General features: G+C 37.4%; 1 protein-coding gene across 1 annotated transcript in view; it reads left to right on the top strand.

The window, feature by feature from the left end:
- The window catches only part of DPP10 (dipeptidyl peptidase like 10), an 882,866-nt gene that overhangs the window by 120,796 nt on the left and 741,442 nt on the right, over positions 1 to 20,628 (top strand). The window lies entirely within an intron of this gene.

Raw genomic sequence — 20,628 nt, 5'->3', positions numbered from 1 at the left:
TCTCTCCTCTGTGTCAAGACTTGCAAGGTCTCAACAGAGAAGACCATTAAATGAAGATTGCATTTTTCCTTTCTTTTCCATATTACCACATTACCATCATCCATAGATGATGTTGAAAGTCTGAAGTAAGAATTGACATAGAAGATGGGTGGAGAACCAACCCCCCACCTCCAGCCTTACAGGAAAAGAGGGCATCAAAAAAGGAAGGTGAGGCTTAAAAAAGAAAAAGAAATATACAGAAGATTTTTTTTTTTTTAAAGTGTACCTTTTTCATATGACCTCTCAAGTTTGCTGCTCTTAATGCTGTGGTCCTCAGCTACCATGTCCTACCCCAGAGGTGTCTGACTGCATGCTCTCATTCTTACTGTTCAGTCTGTTACCTTCTCTCTTTGAGCTATAAATAAGGAATGGCAAATGATAGATTGATCTGTAGACTAACTGATGCTTTTGCAACATGGTAGCAGTACTACGGTGTTGCTCCAGACCTTGTTTACATCAGCATTACTTCACTTAAAAAAATGAAGATAGTCATGGCAACACATTTTCTTAATAGGTGTCATGGTGAGTAGTGAGCACTTCATTTATATAGTTAGACAAATCAGGCTCTGCATAATCTCTAATAGTGCCAAGTGCCTTTGGAGTGGTCATTTGCTGTGCTGACCTGATTAGGAGACTTTCTCTTTCTCTTGGTAGAGATGAATCTATTTGTTGTACAGTCCATAACAATGCTTACATTCATACATAAAGGAGCATTCTCTGGGCAAGAACAGAAATGTTTATTTATGTGATATGCCACTATAGGCAGGTAAGAAAAATTTTATCACTAGTCATAGTTTAATAAAGATTGCTGAATGCTTTCTCACGTATCCTTTTCTGTACAGGCACTGAATTCATGTTCAGCCTTGATTGAGTGAAATCTTTAAAGATCTAACACCTTTCTCATAGCATTTTCATGAATATGAAAATGTGGAATGCATTTCAAATGATGAGTAACAAAACTATTAACAATAATAGTGTGACTGCATTGTATGTGCAGGGACATTGTCAAAGTGAGTAAAATCTGTTTTAGTATATTGACTTGATTGGCAAGTAACCATGGTTTCTGCCTTCTTCCTGCTTTCCATTCACACACTTTCATTTACTGGATAAATAACCTGGACTACAGGAAAGAAATTGTTTTTACACTTTAAGGAAAGAGAATCAAAGCATAGCATTCCCAGAGACTGAATGGCTATGTGAATCACGAAAAAGTTGCAAAAAATACTGTATAATTATTCTAAGGAGTTTTTGTCACAGCTGGTTGGAGTGACATTACCAATGGCAGGACTGGCAAGCACGTAGTCATCTGTCATTAAAATGGTGCCAGAAAGCTAAAGCTTTAAGCTCAAACTTGAGCTTTAGGCCAACTATCTAGGGTTACATGTATTCCCCAGAGGCAGCTATTATTCAAAATTCCTTTCTATTCTCTTGTTGAATTGTGGCTAGTGAAAAGAGAAGTTTCGCTTTTTATTTCTAAATAAGACCACAACAAATACCATGATCTGAGTAGTAAATATCCAAGTCGTATGTTAAGGGTCTACTTTACATTAAGTAACAAGGAATTTCATAGAACTTTGTATTACTGTGCTGTTTTTCCTTTTCTTCTCTATGAAGTCTAGCTAAAGATCTGATTAATCTTAATTTTAAATGAGAATAAAATCTACACAAAAAAATCCTACCTTTAACTAAAACTCTGAAATATACACAGTTCTCAGAATTCAACCCCACAGCTTTCGAAGTCTGTGATAAACATCCACTTGGCTTTCATAGGATTTTATCAGGCACTTACAGTTACATTTTAACTTTATGTAAAGAAATTTCATGGCATAATACATATTGGCCAGTTATTTTCCGTGTGCTGTCTACAGGTTTTCTCATTTTTTTAACTTTGCTAGGCAAAATAATTCTTGATTTCATCCGATTCCTTTGTCATAACAATTATTAATATGGAAAAGGTGCAATGGCAGTCTCAATAGCAAAGCTAGACTTTTCAATCGGTAATTAAAATTGATCTGATTAACATTCATTTTAAGTTCAGATCTTCACAATAGACATAATTGGCTGTATTTAATATTCTTTTTTAGATATTAGCCTTTGAGATGTCAGTTGAAGTAATCTAAACATTCAGAGCTTTAAAGTTGATTCTTTCAACAAGATAAAGCAAAGATCTGGCATCTAGAAAGAAACATTTCTTTGGGGTATACTGAGCTTCCTCTGTCTCAAACCTCTTGAAAATGTTAATTAGCACCAAATAAAGAACTATGAAAAATGTCTGCAATCGTCCTTGGAGACTAAGATTTGGGACAAATAATTTTGCACATGAGTTGAATATACAAGTGTAAAGAGATTTAAATATCTGGTTTTAATAGGTTTCATCCCACTGGAAGAGACACTTTTGATTATCTATGACCTATGCCAATTATTGTGATTCTCCCTGTAGGCTAGCCATAATTTTAATAACTAATCAAACTGAGCCTGAAGGTTCTGTAAAATGCCAAATATGTACTTGCACTCTTGCTAGTTACAGAGCTCATACTTGCTACCTGACGTTGTTTCAGTTTCTTAATCTACTTATTCTCTATCCATTGAAATATTTACCTTTTAAAGTAGGATTTCGTGGAAAGAAAAATAAAATTGATAACAAATAGTAACTTTTTCATTTTGGTTTCAGATCAAGCATAGTCATAAAATAGTGTTAGATTCTCAGTTTAAATGAATGTTGGCATGAAGTGTGTCAGTAGTGCAATGGTACAAACTAAGTCAAATTCTAAAGCAGTAGCCCCATTAAAATCGGTATGCGGTTGACAGTACCGACCTCACCTTGCTTTTTAGGTCAGTAGCACGTCTTGTCTATTAGTATATACACTAAGAGGACTTTCTTCTGCAAAGTGGCCTTCAGTAAGCTCCCTAGAATCAGAACTGAAAATAGTGCTCTGCTGAGGCAAGAGTCAGGACTGCTCTTCTGAAAATACACTGGCTGAGCTGAAACAGGAAATTTAGCATTTATTCATCACAGTGGTCAATTCAGGAAAAGTTATTGGGAAGCATTAGGCAGTCTGTTTCTCTGTTCAATCTCTGTGGCCCTGTGTCTTTGTAGTATGAATTGGAGGAGATTTTAACATCATCCTGTAAGAGACAGTGTGTTGAGCTTATGCTGGTGTAGGTCTGGATAAATTTATAGAAGTGCGGTATAGTAAACAATTTCAGCTGTGTATAGAGTGTTGCATACGTATCCTGGAGTCAAACCCATTTCTTGAGGTGAAACATTTTTAGAAAGTCCCCCTTGAAATGCTGTTCACAGTTGTAGATAAGGTGAATGCTTGTCAAAGCTCTTCACAGAAGTTAGTAGAGTTACATATAGTGAAAACTATCATTTAAATGAAAGGAAATATTGTCCTTCTTATTCTACTAAGCTTTGTGCATATGTAAGAACACCTGAAATATATGTATTTATAAGCATGTGTAAATGTAGGAGTGAAGAAGAAAATTCTGGGTTAACAGAAATAACAGGAAAAAAGACTATTGAAGGGAAAGATGCTGAAATCAAGGAAATGAACAATAGCTAATATTCATCTGTCTCGCATATGGCCATAAATACCAATTCTGTACATTTCAGTTGATGTCTGAGCTCGACTCACCTGGTGGGTCAGCTCAATGTGATGATGTATGACTACACATCATATTAAAGGTGGAACTAAGCTTCACCTGACATTGTGTCTGTTTGACACCTTAATTGTGTCATTGTAACAATGGAACAGAAAAATCAGGATGATCAATTACTGGGTTTTAGTTGCTCAAGGCGCTCCTCATGTTTTTCTGTTTCCTGTATCTCCTTTTACTTTTCTATCTCCTACATACAGGGTTCATAGCTCATCTGGGGTTGCTAGTGCTCTTTCCTCCAGTATGGCTGTACAACACAAAATGCAGAGACTTTCTGATTTTAAGTTATCTCCAGTTCAAGTCCTAGTGTTTGGCCATGGTAGTGGCCATGACATTCATATTCCTTGTCCAGAAATGAAAGAGGAATTGGTTTAGGTCTCCCTGGAGTGCCAGAATTTCTGCAACAGCCCCAAGGAGAGGAATTTCCAAACCTGGCAGCTTGCTTGTGTGTGCACTGTCTTTATCTCTTTCCTGTGCAGGCTGTGTGGTGTTTGGGTATGATGGAAGATGAAAGGAGCTCCATTTTTCTCTGTCATTCATGGACAGTTGTATATTTGGTTTGACTGGAGGCTGTGGTAAGTTGAGTGCTAGAGAACTGATACGAAACGCCTCGTCTTTTACACCCAGTGCCCCTTGGTGTAGAATACACAATCCATAGTAATCAGTATCTTTGTAGGAATCTTTTCCCAATTATAGTTTCTCCATGTTTGCAGTTTGTCTGGGTCTTTAATCTTACCTTGACTAGGTTACAAGATGCTTTGTATAAATTACATTACTTTTTTTCTGATCCTCTGCTTCTGTCTCTTCTACATGTTTCTCAGCTCTTTCTGTAGATGCCACTCTGTCAGCTCTCTTCTACTCCTGTCACAGGAGCCTGTTGTCTCTTTACTGTGTTGCTACAGTCTGTGCTTATGGCTGTTACAGCTAATGCTTCATGGCTACCTCTTAGAGCCCTTTTGGTCTTTTCTACCTCTTCTTTTCAAGCTACAGTTTTTCATGGCCCATTCTGTATTCTATTCCATTCTATTCTATTCTGTTATGCATGACTATAGCAGCACCAGACTGTGTCCTGTTGCAATACACTTTTTACCAAAAATCATGGTTATTGCACTCAGAGAATGCAAACCTTGAAACAAGGTTTACCTCCATAAAAATAAAAATCAAGCCCATAAAGTTTTACAAATTTCAAAATTACTTTCATGCAGGTTCCCATCCATAAAAATTAACACTTTGTGATGGGTTAACCCTGGCTGAACACCAGGTGCCCACCAAAGCCGTTCTATCACTCCCCCATCCTCAGCTGGATAGGGGAGAGAAAATATAACAAAAGGCTCGCGGGTTGAGATAAGGACAGGAGAGATCATTCACTATTACCGTCAAGGGCAAAACAGACTCAATTTGCAAAACATACTCAATTTATTACCAATCAACCAGAGCAAGGTAATGAGAAGTAAAATGAAATCTCAGAACACCTTCCCACCACCCCTCCGTTCTTCCCGGGCACAACTACCCTCCCGGATTTCACCACCAAGCCCCCCCAGCGGCACAGGGGGACAGGGATGGGGTTTATGGTCATCACACGTTATTTTCTGCCGCTTCACCTCCTCAGGACGAGGGCTGATCACACTCTTCCCCTGCTCCAGCGTGGGGTCCCACCCACGGGAGACAGTCCTCCACGAACTCCTCCAACGTGGGCCATTCCCACGGGCTGCAGTTCTTCACGAACTGCTCCAGCATGGGTCCATTCCACGGTGTGCAGTCCTTCAGGAGCACACTGCTCCAGCGCGGGTCCCCCACGGGGTCACAAGTCCTGCCAGAAAGCCTGCTCCGTGGGCTCCTCTCTCCACAGATCCGCAGGTCCTGCCAGGAGCCTGCTCCAGCGCGGGGTTCCCACGGGGTCACAGCCTCCTTCGGGAACCCACCTGCTCCGGCGTGGGGTCCTCCACGGGCTACAGGTGGATATCTGCCCCACCGTGGACCTCCCTGGACTGCAGGGGGACAGCCTGCCTCACCAGGGTCTTCACCACGGGCTGCAGGGGAATCTTCGCTCCGGCGCCTGGAGCATCTCCTCCCCCTCCTTCTTCACTGACCTTGGTGTCCGCAGGCTTGTTTCTCTTACATGTTCTCACTCCTCACTCCGGCGACAGTTTCTCTCCGTCCCAACTTTTTTCCTTCTTAAAAATGTTATCACAGAGGCGTTACCACTATCACTGATTGGCTCGGCCTTGGCCGGCGGTGGGTCCGTCTCAGAGCCGGCTAATATGGGCTCGCTCTCTCTCGAACACAGGGGAAGCTTCCAGCAGTTTCTTACAGAAGCCACCCCTGTAACCCCCCCCCCGCTACCAAAACCTTGCCAAACAAAACCAATACACACTTCTATCTCAAAATAATTAGAGGTGTTTAGGAGTTTAGCATTTTTAAATGTTAGTATTTCAGGCAGTAAAGTTATGCTAGCTATTTTATGTTCTCTATGGTAGATTTTAACGCATTCTATACTGACTTTCAAGGCTGATACAGCCTTGAAAGTTGGGGAGGGACCACTGAGACTTTTTTCCCCTCCCTGTACACAAGGCTGCTCAGCATTTCAAAATGTAATCCATGTCCTTTTCTGTCAAATGCGTGTCCTTTGCTTGTTCAGGGGCCCATGAATCAATGGTAGTTTTTAAGACTTGCTTTTCGGGAACAGTAAGGTCTACCAGTGCTGGAGTGAATAATATATCTTAACTTTGATTTTAACTTTACAGGACTCAGGGTGGGGACCTTAGGTTTAGATTCAGTCTTTTTCTGCCGGAAAAAAACCCAACAAAGTGGCTTGAAATTTGTTCCTTTTTCTTTCATTTTCATGTTGAAATAGTGTTGCTGGATTTACATGGATTCTGTGCATATCTAGATATATTTATTTATGTGAATAGTACCATTGATAAAATCCAGCACAACTCACAGTAAAACCAGTGAAAACCAGCTTAATAGTGGCATTTTCAGAACACCAACCTACAAAGTGCTCCAGTGACATTCTTAACGGATTGCTGGCTTGCTACTGATCAGCTTGACCAGAGGCAAAGGAACTCCAACCTTTCTGCCAGTCCTTGTGTATGTAGTACTGTAAATTCTGCATTAATTACTACATTCTATAGTTCAAAATATTTCCCAAGTGATGCCCTATAAAATACTGTCTGGAAATCCAGGGAGATTATATCTACTGTATGCTTTTTCTCAAGCAAGTCAATTATCCTTCAAAGAAGATATCAAGTTTATCTGGCAAATCTACATTTGCTAAATCTATATTGGCTTTTATCTCATTTTCTGTTTACTTTCTTGTCTTCCATTGCACATTCCTTTAAAATGTTTTCTAAATTCTACGTGTTAACAAAGTCAGACTAATGGATGTGCAGCTGGATGATCATTCCTTCCTCTTTTGAAAACTCAGGTACTTACTCCCTGTGCAACATTTGCCTGCTTTACCTGCAGCTGGCTTGGTCAACTCCCTTTAGGGTCAGACTGCTCCAAGGTCATAAATCAGAGTTTCTAGACTTTTTGCTGCTATGCCTCAAGCATCAGAATTCAGTCTCTGAGACACAGTTGTGTATTGGTAAAACAAAACGTTTCAATTGCCAAGAAATGTTTTTTCATCCTTTGAAGAGAAACTTAAAACTGTTTATTCCTTAATGGGTAACAGAACATAGTGCTTTGGGTTTTCCCTCTCCCTCCCCCACCTCCCTGAAGGTGTTCCTGGTTAATAGAAAATGCACAAAGGTTCTCTGACTGAGAAGGTGTGAGTTTTCTCGTAAGTGTTTCAGGCAACAAGATGGCTGTCATATGCAAAGTTAGTCCAGAATTTGAATTACTGTGGCCCAGTGATGCTTGTGCACAAGTGCACTTTGAACAAAGAAAGTATATAGCCTGTTAGCTGAGACTCAGACTCTGACTGAATTTCATGTCTTACCCTTAATGGAAACAAACATTCCCTAATTAGAAAGCTTTGGCTATACCAGCACATGCTTTTGGGCTGCTGCTATTTGATTCACTTTTCTGTGTGTCAGCCAAGGCAGTACATACGCAAATTACTTCACTTCACCATTAATAATTTATAAATCTTAAATGCACACACAGATTTTACTAACAAGATTGTTGGGTTATTAAATCATTTGGCCAAAGTTTGAAGTCTTCATTGCTTCCTGAATCATGATTTCAGAATTTGGCCCATTGATTGGCATATTCAATCAACCATTGAAGAACAGGAGCAATTTAAAAAATAGTATACACTAGAGGTTTAAATTTTCATCATCTTTGCTTACATTAGTGTACATTAGTTTTTATCTTAAGAGTAATTTAAAATGCTTTTTCCAATTATGATTGTGTTTCAATTAATAATTTTGCATACATTTTGTGTAGCATTTCATATTAACTTAGTTTTGTTTGACCTTAGGGCATTCAGCGAGAAGTAAGCCTAGTTAAATGATATTTCATGGAATATTTATAGAGAAGCCATTTTTTTAAAGAACAAATAATATGCCGTTAAAGTGCATTAAGCACCATATAAAAGTATATTTAAACTAAGAAAAAGTTTATTTGTTTTGTGGGAGATTGAATATAATATATTGTAAATACTTTGGTAAAATGGAACAAAAAGAAAGACGATATAGAGTTATGTGGAAGGATATATGCGGAAGGATATATGCAAGAAGTGATATAATAGATTTTACTAGACCAACTAAGGTAATTGGAAAAGACTTGCCACCACTGAGAATCAGGCTGACATTTTGAGAACAATGCACAATGACTTTACTGCTCAGTTACTCATTAACATGATGCTCTTTGTATTTTTTTTTACAGTTAGTTCTAGTTTTGACTATCAAGAATAACTTTTACGTTGTTCCAACACTTTGTATATGACAAGAGACAAACTTTCTTCCTATCCTGGTTTACTTTCTTCAAACATAAAGGACAGAGTTTCTCAAAAGATCTCAACAATCTAAGATATTTACACATAAATGTAAGAGAACTAATTTTAAAATAGCAGAGTGAATAAGGGAAGAGTGTAAAAGGAACTCTTACACAAAGAGTTAAACATCCAGCTGAGCACTTTACTCCTGAAGTGATTTGAGGTAAATATATAGCTAGGAGCGGGAGTAATATCACTTAATCTGGAAGGAAAATAATGTTTTTAATGTTCAGAAACCAATTTGATTTGAAACCCCAAGAAAAGATAAGTTGTTTTTTCAAACTCTTAGTAATTTCTGAGTGCTATTGGTATTACTCCAAATATTTGGTCACAGGGTGAGCATTATGTTGCCTATGTCTATACAATTAGTGCTTCAAAGTCAGCATAAAGGAGAATTGTCTAATATTTATAAAATCCATTGAGTAGATTTTGAATATATTTAGGTACTTATGTATTTTAATCCTGCTCATCATAAGTAAGATATTGGAGTTTTAGCTCAGTAACTAACGCAACACAACACATAACAATCTCCTGATTATCATAAATGGGGCACACTGATGGTTATAAATTGAATACTACATATCTGAAATTTTGTAAGAGTTTTGGAATGATTTGGCTACACATCGTTTGTAATAATATTAATTTTTCACCAAGCCTTGTAGCAACAATGCAGTGGGATGCTGGCTATTCCTTAGTGAGAATGTATTGAGCAGGGAATTTCTGGAACAGTCACCAAAGCTGAACAAGAGCCAGTATCAGCTGCCATCACTCCATGAAGCCAATCAATAGCCTTACTGCTTATCTTCATTTTACCAGACAGTCAGAATCAAAAATGTATCGGTTCTTCATTGCTCCTGAACAGCTCAGTTTCAGTAATGTGGAATAAAATGATATGTAGAGCTGTAGCGTGGGGTTGGTTTGGTGTCATGTTATCAGTGTCACGTTATCCAGAATAGACAGTGATGAGACTCAAACATAATATCAGCAGTTTCTGTATAAGGGTCCATTCCCTTTAGCAAATCTCTTCTGCTCTCTTTTGCTACATTTGTACTGCTAAACGGAAGAGGACTGGGGACTGATTGCGGAAACTAAGTGGCATGGCCTCATCATTCCAATACTATTTAGGGCTGTCCCTCTTTGGAGCAGATTTGTATTGGAAAGAGAGAACTGGACCTGTCAAAACTGAATTAGGGAGTAAACTAAGAATTAAGCAGTATGGATGATCAGAGATCCAGTGTTTTAAGTTTTTCAGCAGAACCCTTTTTTATTTATCAATGCAGATATAGCATATGGCATCACCTGAGTGTTGAGTAAATAGTAAATATATTTCATCCAGTAATCATAGTCATGTTTTCATAATCTTGTTTTGGGACTAGTTAGTACTGAGCTAGTCATGCTCTGGAGTTGTAGGCTGCTTAGTATTTATGGCAAGGACTTTGTGTCTTAATTTTGTCTGATAATGAACCTTTTTCTTTGTGTGCGTGTGTAAATATGACACAGGAGACAGGGCTGTAGAAGTAGCCCACCATGCTGCTGACACCAACATAGCTCTCCAGCACATTTTAGAGCTCTTCTGTCAATAATGCTATCCTTTCAAGGACACCTGATCAGATACTTTAAGTTGTTCAATACACTGAATCAGAGACCTGCCAGAAATCTATAAAATGTGCTGTGCAGAGCTTATGAAATCCAGTTATTTTCTCAAAAAGCTGTCTCAAGGTGAAGTGTAGGTCAATACTGGAATGACCAGGTTTAAAACTGCCCTGAATATCCCAACTTTTGCCACAGAGTGCATCATTGATTTGAGACGGTACTTCGGGAAAAAAGACAACTGTCTTCTCAGGAACCAAGAGCAAAGTATCACCGCTTAGGTTGCTGTATGTGACATTATCAACCAGGGCTGCTTGGGACTGATGATAGATTACCATATGGTCTCCTACTCAAGAATGTACTTGTATTCCAACAGAAATAATCCTACAGTAAATAAAGATTGTGTATTTCGTGTAAGCAGTAGCCTCACATAAGAATAGTTGACTCCCTGTGTATTTACCCAAACACCTCAATACAGTTAGGACTGTTTTAAAGAAATGTGTGATCTAGCATTGTGATAGTCGATACCGAGTGTCCTGGTTTTAGCTGGGATAGAGTTAAGTATCTTCCTAGTAGCTGGTACAGTGCTATGTTTTGAGTTCAGTATGCAAAGAACGTTGATAACACTGATGTTTTCAGTTGTTGTTAAGTAGTGTTTAGACTAAAGTCAAGGATTTTTCAGCTTCTGATGCCCAGCCAACGAGAAAGCTGGAGGGGCACAAGAAGTTGGCACAGGACACAGCCAGGGCAGCTGACCCAAACTGGCCAACGGTGTATTCCAGACCATGGGACGTCCCATCTAGTACAGGAACTGGGAAGTGGGGGTGGGGAATTGTCCTTCGGGGACTAGCTGGGTGTCGATCAGTGGGTGGTGAGCAATTGTACTGCGCATCATTTGTACATTCCAATCCTTTTATTAATACTGTTGTAATTTTATTAGTGTTATCATTATTAGTTTCTTCTTTTCTGTTCTATTAAACCGTTCTTATCTGAACCCACAAGTTTTATTTCTTTTCCTAATTTTCTCCCCCATCCCACTGGGTTGGGGGGAGTGAGTGAGTGGCTGCGTGGTGCTTAGTTGCTGGCTGGGGTTAAACCACGACACCGAGTTAGCGCTAGACCTGACAAACAAGGTAAATTCCGGAGTTTTTGTATGTAGTGATTGTTACCATTGGGTGCAAACAGAACATTTTTCAAATGGAATTATTTTAAGAGAAAAAGGGGAGGGGAACAGAAATCAGTCAATCTTTCAGTACATATTAGCAAGGAACAGTGAAATTCTCTCATCATAAGTAATTCTTAACTAAAATATGGTAATTACTGATTTTAAAAGGCTATCTATTGACTATTCCTTGTAAGTGAGGATGTGGGTTTTTCCATAGTTAAAGAACAGAAGTTCTAATATTTGTAACCCTAATTGTAGCACTAACTTGTTTTGGGGCTGGGTGTGTATGTATATATCATGTATTTTCCAGAACAAAATAGTGTTTGCAGTAATCACTGTAACACCTGCATACTTGAATTTTTGTTCTAGAATTGACCCTGCAAAACAGGCCTTCTTTCATAATTGAAGGAAAGAAGCATTTTTCCTATTTGCTAAGGCTGTCCTTGATTTGCTGCTTTATGTGAGAGGCAAAGGTCTGCGGTTTATGCAAGTTGTTTTCTTGAATGCTATTTGAAATTATTTTCTCTGAGTTATGCTCTCTCATTAAGCCTTTTTGCACTGAAGACATAAATTGTGAATGATACTTCATTTAACTTAAAAAGATTTGTATTTCCACATAATTGTCACTATAGTGCTTGAAAAATCTGACTGGTTGGTTTTGGTTTTCATTTCCTTCCAAGCTCTTAAATACACGTCACTTCAATGTGTTTTCAAATTTTAAGATGACTGCAAGTGCTGCTCTGGCCTTTTCAACCTCATCACTGTGAATCTTTCCATTGAAAAATACAGATTTTTATTTTCGTTACTTAAAGAAGAGGAGAGAATCTCCCAAACAAAAACAATGGTTGAATGTCTCAATGTACCATGTAGTATGCACCTATGTCTATGTGAATGCTGCACAATAGGTCATAATGCAAAATCCTCAATCTAGTTTTGTAACTGAGTAAACCAATGTTTACTCTTGGATGTCTGCATCTTCAGATCTTGGCTCAAGGTTATATATTTATTTAGCTTTGAATTATTTGGGATTGAAATAAATGCCCAAATAGTTGACTTGTGTTGTGCCCAATTCAGTAATTAATCATATTAGGGAATAAATAGTGAATTATACAGCAGTCAATGTTTCTACATTAGAAATAAAAAGAGTAGATTTGTCCAATATATGAGCCCAAGAAGCAACTTAGTTATTCTGGCCCCAAGTCAGCCAACTTCCATCACTTCATCAGCAGTGTGAATTTAGGAATCTTGTAACTCTCAGGACACTATGCTCTCGATGGGACAACTCATGTCATAGATGTCACCAGAGGATGAGTGAGGTGGATTTCTGAACTGTCTTTCTGAGGTCTGTGTCTCTGTGTCTCATGTATATAGAAGCTCTTAACTTGTGTACCTTAATCAAAAACCTGAAGTTAAGTGGGTATCTGTTTTAAGCTTAAACCAGTATCCATAATCTGTTTTGTTATGTGTCTATTTAAATTAATACATGTGATAAATAGAAATAATGAACTTATAAATATTATAGAGCTGTTTGTTTCCAGGATAAGAATTTCAAGCAATTTCCTGCATTGTTTTCTTATTCTAAGGCCTTGACGTTGATGGGTTGCATTTGTTCACAGTGACAAGCTAACTCGGTGGAGGCTAGCAGTCTAGTTCTTGAAGCAGAATGAATGGTAAGTGTGCTTTAAATTGTTTGAAATGATAGATACCTGCCACCGTATGGTAAATTCAATTTGAAATTACATTGTGGATAGCACATGCACATTTTGATTTTGAACTTAGAAATGCACAAAGACCCAGTGCCTCCAAACGCTTCTTGTGTCACCTGTTGTAATAAAGGTAACTAGATTCTGCTCTAGTAGCATGGCATAAATCTAAAATAATTGTCTTCAAGTTGGTGGAGTTGCACTACAATAACTGCATTCCAGTTTTGGTATAAAGTTATTGTTCCCCTCTGCTTCTTAAATTAGAATGACCATTCTTTTGTAAGGTTACTCTGTTCGCATGGTGTCATGTAGAAAATTAGAATCCATGAATAGGACTTTACTAGTGCAGTTGAATATAATGGAAGATGTTTCTCTTTGTAGTAATGGGCAGTGGTATAGAATTATACGTTCAATTAAAAAAAAAAATCCTCTAGTTGGGCTATTCAGGTCTAATTAATTCTTTTTTCCTTCTCCCCTGACTTACCATGTAAGTCATATCTTATTCAGAAACTTTTTTTTTCTAAATTCCAATTAAAAAAGCTGCATTATTATATTAAATGCAGATGCAAGTTCTAACTTTGATTTGTCAGCAATCAAGGTGAGTCAAGGTCCAGCTACCTGATGGCTATCCCAGGCAATCAGATAATAAATCACTAATTCACCATGTTTCCCCCAAGACACATAATGAGAAGGAGGGTGAACTACTTAGTATTCCAGTATGTGCAGGGCAATTTAGGTTGAATGGGACAAAATCCATTTGTGCATTTTGGAACTTATTGGAATGAAGAGTCCCAAAGGAGTTGCTACCTAAGAAACTTATTTACTTTGTTGGTAGTTAAAACTGATGCTATGTCCTTGAATTTGTGTGTTTTTTTTTTTTTTTTTTTTTATTTTGGGGCTTGCTAACTGCAAACCCCTAGCCCTCTGTTGTGAATGACAGTATTTCACAGTGCTCAGTTTATTTTGTAATACCTGGTATACCTAGTGTACATGTAGGACCACAGGAAGCAAGATAGAATCTGTGAATTAGCACATGCTATTATATCGAGTCCATATAAGTAAACTTGCTGCAGAGCAAGTAAGCCTGTCATTTAAGTACAGATAAGTAATATATCTGAGTAATGTATAAGTAATAAGTATCATATCAAAATGAAAATTTATTAAAGTTGGCTTTAGTGATTAAACAGTTATGGCTTCAGTCATCTCCTGCAGTTGTGAAAGGGCTACCATGAATATTTATGAAGTAAGGCACGCATTTAGCTGGTGTTTCAGTGAAAACCATGAGCAGAAAAAGACAAAGGCATAGGAACTTTCAAAGATTACTATGCTTTGAAGCAAAATGTGGATTTTGGATGCACACAGAAGACATACCTGCCTTACTGGAATGCTTTATTATAGAGGAAGTAGTTGTTAAAAATGTGCCTTTTTGCAGTAGGACTTTATCTTTCTGTATTCAATATGAAATGCAGAGAGTGAGTATGGTATCTCAGTAGTGCCAACAAACAGCCCAGAATGTACACACATAGTCAAAGCCTTCAGTAGTACCTACATATGTTTCCATAATGTAAACTTGTGTTGAAACTGGTTAAAAAATGCGTGTTTTCTACAGTCTACAGTTCTTACATATTGTTACTGCAGAAGATTGTATAAAGTACGCATTTTCAGAAATATTTCCTCAAAAAATTCCTTTAGTTCTCTCCAGGATTGTATAGGGACTCTGTGCAAATTCCCTCCAGTAAAATTTGCTTTTCAGCCTCTCTGTTGTACTTAGGGGCATTATCCTCAAAATACCAATCTGCATTTCATTGCACTACTACACTGTATTGCTACATGAAAGAATACAAAACTTTTCTTATTCCTCAGCCTCACATCATGACTGCTTTCAGCAGTAATCCATGGTTACAATATAAAAGGAAAATACATGATTGCAGAGGAAAGTTTTTATAGCATTTCAGATATACTAAATTGTCCAGATAAGAGAAGCATAATGTGCATTTGTGCCCAAATGCTTGCTAAATATACTATACTTGTGGTAAGGAAATGTCACTTGCCACCTCCTTCTGCTTAGAAAAATTCAGAAGAAGAATTAGAAAGGCAATGAGGATTACTGAACTATTAAACTTTCATAAAAAGATCAACTGTATGTGCAATGAATATAAACAATTGATCACTGGAAATTTGGAATACCTTCGTTATGTCAGTTAAGATGATAATAACATATGAAATAAATATGAACACATGATAGGCTGTTTGATTTATGCTATATTCAGGTGTTGTTCATCAGTCACTTCTGGCATGTAGATGGAGGCTTGTCTCTGGGGATTTCCATGGCAGAGAAAGATGTCTGACTATAGCTCATTGTTTTGCTCATCAGGTCTCTGTCACTGCTTTCAAATTCACTTGCAGGAATCCTCTCAGGATGGCCCATCCCCATAATAGCAATTGACTTGATAAAGATGACTGACTATCTGTAGCTTCATTCTGTATTACAAGACAAGATTTAAAATTTAAAAGTTGATTCAGTAAGTGAAATAGCATTATATTACAGTGCATGTGATGTCACCTATACCTCAGTGCATATATGAGCATATGACATAAATTAAAAAATCTAAACTTGCTTCAATTTGATCCCACAAAGGTAAAAAAATCTTACTAGCTTTGTGTTGTGATGTTACAGCATCACTAATACTGAATGTCGTCTTTTGATTGTCGTCTTTTCAGTGTTATATGTGCAAGATAAGTATCATGAAGAAGTTGACACTCTCTCTGTCATTAGTCTCATGAACTACTTAAAAATCCTGAAATAAATTATTCAGCAGATTCAAGTATTTTTGGATTTAAATATACATTATTTATTTACTAGTTCAGTAGTCATTGGGTTTCAAGGCTGGTAGACCCCCAGGGAGGCTTACTCAAAGTTGCAGCACTGAGCTCTCGGGTGTCTTTGATCCGAGTTGCCTACATTTTCAGTAAAATAGTTAATAAAGAGTTAGCCTAAGAATGAGACTTGCAAAGGTCTAGATGCTTGGTAGGGAACCAGCAAACAACTAGCTATTAACACAACTAATTCCATCTTCTTTTGTAATATGGATGTTTATCTTCACTGGAGATACTTAGATGCACTTTCAATTCCTTTGCATGTACAAGGAGAAGAAGAAGCTGGAGGAAGATTGCCTTAAGGAGGGCCGGGTGAAATGTCTGCAGTCATGATCAAATTTTGAATAAAATAGCCCAGTCTGCACCATCTCAAACAGTACAGAGGTGGGATTTGTTATTGTTCTCAGTACTACAGGTACTTAAGTTATAACAGCAATGTGTCTATTCATATTGTGGGAAATGAGTGAACTTTTCACCCTTTTAATACTAGTAGAGATCTTTGAACATTCCTTTTTTTGCCAGAGTAATTTGGCACAATTATAATTGCAATCAATAAAATTACTCATTTATAATTAAAAAAAGGCAGTTAAGAAAAATAGAAATAGACTGATTTACAACTTAAAGTGTATTTGATGTTTTTTGGGTAAAGTAATTTTATGGTGGTGAATAAAATTCAGCATTTTAAAACCTAGTTTCATTGTGTTAGGCCTTAGTCATAAACAGGAAGCCAAGAACAGTAAATATTTAATTGGCTTATCTATATCAAGTGAACATGGAGATTTTGCTGTATAGTATAATATTTCAGAGCTGTTAGTGAACTTTCTTTTTAGTAAGAAGAGTTTCTGTTGAATTTCTGTTTCAATACTGGATTTTTAATCTCTACTTTAGTAGGTAAAATGTTCCCTTCAGTGAAATACACGGTAAATCAAGAAAGCTTGGTTCAACTGCTTGAGTGTGCTATAAGCACGGTAATCAAAGAAATAAGGAGGTAATATTTCTGGTACTAACAGTAATATTTCTTTTGAAACAGATAGGACTACAATACATGGTGGTATTTCTGCTTTTCAGAATTTCAAATACAATGCTACCTCACTAGCGGGCTTTCTCTAGCGGGATTTCTTCTGACAATGAATTTTCAGAGCTGTTGAATATTATGGGGAAGAAAGCATCTCTTGCAGTGTCATTTTTGTTTCTGAATACGGTCTTCTTGGACAAAATGTCTTCCTACCTCCCTTGCATTTGATATACTGTGTGATGTTTGATTCTGATCATAGCATCAAAGAGATACAACCCCTGTGCTTTCCTATGACTGCAAAGTCTTTGTTTCGCATTGAGACTTTGTCTTCAACCTGAAATATGTCATATATGTGTACAGTAGTGATAAGTATCATTAAAGATGAGGTACTGAGATAAGTCACTGTGTTACCCATTTCTGTAATAACCTACGTGGGTTACGTTTTATTTCTTTAAAACTGGAATGAAAAATCCTCAGCATTTAATATCTATAAGAATAGCTAAACAAAACCTAGTAGATTTTTTTTTGTCTGGGAGAGCATGGCTGGTAATGGATAAGAATACAATTCCAGCAGCTGACGAGTCCAGTACTAACTTCCAGAGAAAGCATAAGCACTGAAAGCTTAACAAAGGGAAAATAATATTTGAAGGGACTGATGACGGAATGCTGTGGGCAGCTCAGATGTCTGTTTGTATTAAGCAATCATGGCTGGAATCACTGACCATCCTTTTAATAAGCTCAGATGCCAAGGCAAATAAGGGGCCTTATTGTGAAAAAAATCCAGAAGGATTTAACCTGATTTTGATCTCTATTAGAAGAAAATTCTTATTCCTGCAATCAACAGCAGATTTGTGTGATGAGGAACTAATGTCTAGTCTTTTGATGAAAAAAATATTATATAATGAAATATTAGTTCACTGAAGATATGGGGGTAAAATCCTATGAATTTTCTCTGGGAGACATGTTAATTTTTCTAACCTCATGCTTTAAGAGGTGGACATTTTATGATGTAAGACTCCTCTTGAGACTGTAAGCTAAAATAAAACAGTACTTGATAACTAATGCAAATAGGAGACTAAACTAACTTTATGATGGAAATATTCTGTCTTCATCCTCGTTCATGCAGTGAAAATAAAGACCATCTTTGAATTTACCTTTTGAATACTTCAGATTCACTTCTGAAACAGAGTGTACATGATAAATTACAAAATTTTAGCCGAAAAAGTCTTACTGTCTTGCTCTTCCACTAAGGAGCTTGAAGGTTAGTTTAATTGCTTGAATTACACTAACCTCAAATATTCTGAAAGTTAGAAATAATTTTTCCTACATGCCCTGGAGATCTGAAGACAATTCTTAGGTCAGTTTCACGAAAAGAAATTAGATTTGATTACCATTAAATGTCATGCTAGCCATGGTGCGCTAATATGTGAAATATTCTGCTACATAACACTCCTGAGGAGATAATGCAGAAAGACTTATTAACTCGCTTCAGTACTGCACTATGCCTGATGAAGGAACTGAACAATAAAGCGAAAAAGGTGCACACAAACTGTGAACTTTAGATGCTGAAGTACAATAGATAAAGTTGCTACATGCAAAAGTTCAGATACCCAAAGGCTGAAAATACAAAATATTGCCTGTATGTTTTGTAGCTGTGCTGCATATTAATAGCTAAACATAAGTAGAACTTAGTTTCCTTTTTGCGTTGGTTATTAAATTAGAACAGGCAATGTTCTCTGAATCAAAAGAGACTGAATACTCTGGTTTAGATTTGGGAAGATCACAGTTTATACCTGAATAGTCATCTTGCTATAGTCTTGGTCACTTTGTTCAAAACTCATGACTGATCAGTTCTCTTCTAATGTTCTTACATTTGGTAGATATTGGATAAGTTCATGTTGTTACAAAAGTGTCATGATATTTTATTTTCTTTAGTTATTGTTCATATTGTGATCTATAAAGCAACATAAAAATGTGAAAAACAAAAATTATAAATAAAATCTCCTTAGCATAGAACTTTTGAGAGTCATAAACAGGAGCCTAGGAACACCAAATGAATCAAAATTAAATTTTCTCTCATTTATAAGACAAGTTTTGTTTTCATTTCATCTTACTGCACGCACTTGCCTGAGATCTCGGAGTTGAGTCTAGCCTCTCAGTAGCTCTTCTATAATCCAGAGAGAGGTAAGCACTTGTTCAACTTAGATAAGAAAGACAAGAGGAGGATCTCCTTACTTATCTGTCATTCTTCCCAGAACTGAAGGGGCAACAAAGGTGACTAAGTGGACTGTTAGATTACACAGGATTTCCTGCACTGTCAGACCCCATCGGGTACCTGCAGTTGTTATGTTCTGCTCTGTGTATTTAACTTTTTGTTTGGTTGGTGTTTTTTGTTTGTTTTACCCCTGTGGAAATTGTGGCACATGGTTGGAAAAACCTCATTCTTGCAGATCTCTTGGTTCAGAGCTGGCATACGAGATGCAAACCTGGGAAGCGCTCCCAATTTCCAGAGCTTACAATTGCCTCAGGTTTTTTTTACTGTTGCTGTGATGTGATTTATAGAATGATTCCATACTTGTAATTTAAAATTCTTTGCTTGCTTTGGTTTTTTGAGGTTGTTGGGTGTCGTGGTTTAACCCCAGCCAGCAACTAAGCACCATGCAGCCGCTCACTCACTCCCCCCCGCACCCGCAGTGGGATGGGGGAGAGAATTGGAAAAAAACCCATAAATCTCGTGAGTTGAGATAAGAACAGTTTAATAGAACAGAAAGGAAGAAACTAATAATGATAATAATAACAATAATAAAATGACAATACTAATAATAAAAGGATTGGAATATACAAAAAAAGTGATGCGCAATGCAACTGGTCACCACTCACCAACTGATGCCCAGTCAGTTCCTGAGCAGCGATCTCCACCCCCCCCCCCCCCCCCCCGGCCAACTCCCCCCTGTTTATATACTGGGCATGACATCCCATGGTATGGAAAACCCCGTTGGCCAGTTTAGGTCAACTGCCCTGTCTCTGTCCCCTCCCAACTTCTTGTGCCCCTCCAGCCTTCTTGCTGGCTGGGCATGAGAAATTGAGAAATCGTTGCTTCAGTCTAAACACTGCTTAGCAACAACTGAAAACATCAGTGTGTTATCAACATTCTTCTCATACTGAATCCAAGTCATAACACTATACCAGCTACTAGATAGAAAATTAACTCTATCCCAGCCAAAACCAGGACTTTGGGGTAAAACTAGAGGTGGACAAATATTTTCCATTAACAACCTTAGACTTGTGTGTAATGTAATAGAAACATGCTTAATTAAAAAATTATTAATTACTAAAGATGAAAGAAAAAGCACTAAATATTTGGATTGGTTCAAAGTATGTAAAAAGGAATTTAATAAACAGGCTTCTCATTCTGAATTCCTATTTAAAAAAAATAATTTGGAAACTGTATTTATTGTACATGCAAAATGTACAATAGCTAATTTGATGATATAAAAAAGTACGTCATCTTTATGGCAGGTTCCTAAAAGCTTTTGGAGATTTTTTTAATGCTGGAAATGTATCTTTATTTGTGGTACTCCAATTTACATGAGTTTACAATGGGCGAGATTAGCGTAGAAGACTGTTCCTGTTGAAC

The sequence above is a fragment of the Accipiter gentilis genome, chromosome 1, assembly GCF_929443795.1.
Source record: "Accipiter gentilis chromosome 1, bAccGen1.1, whole genome shotgun sequence".
NCBI classification, from domain to species: Eukaryota; Metazoa; Chordata; class Aves; order Accipitriformes; family Accipitridae; genus Astur; species Astur gentilis.
Note: the sequence above shows the minus strand (reverse complement) of the source record. Positions and strands in the feature narration are given on the sequence as shown.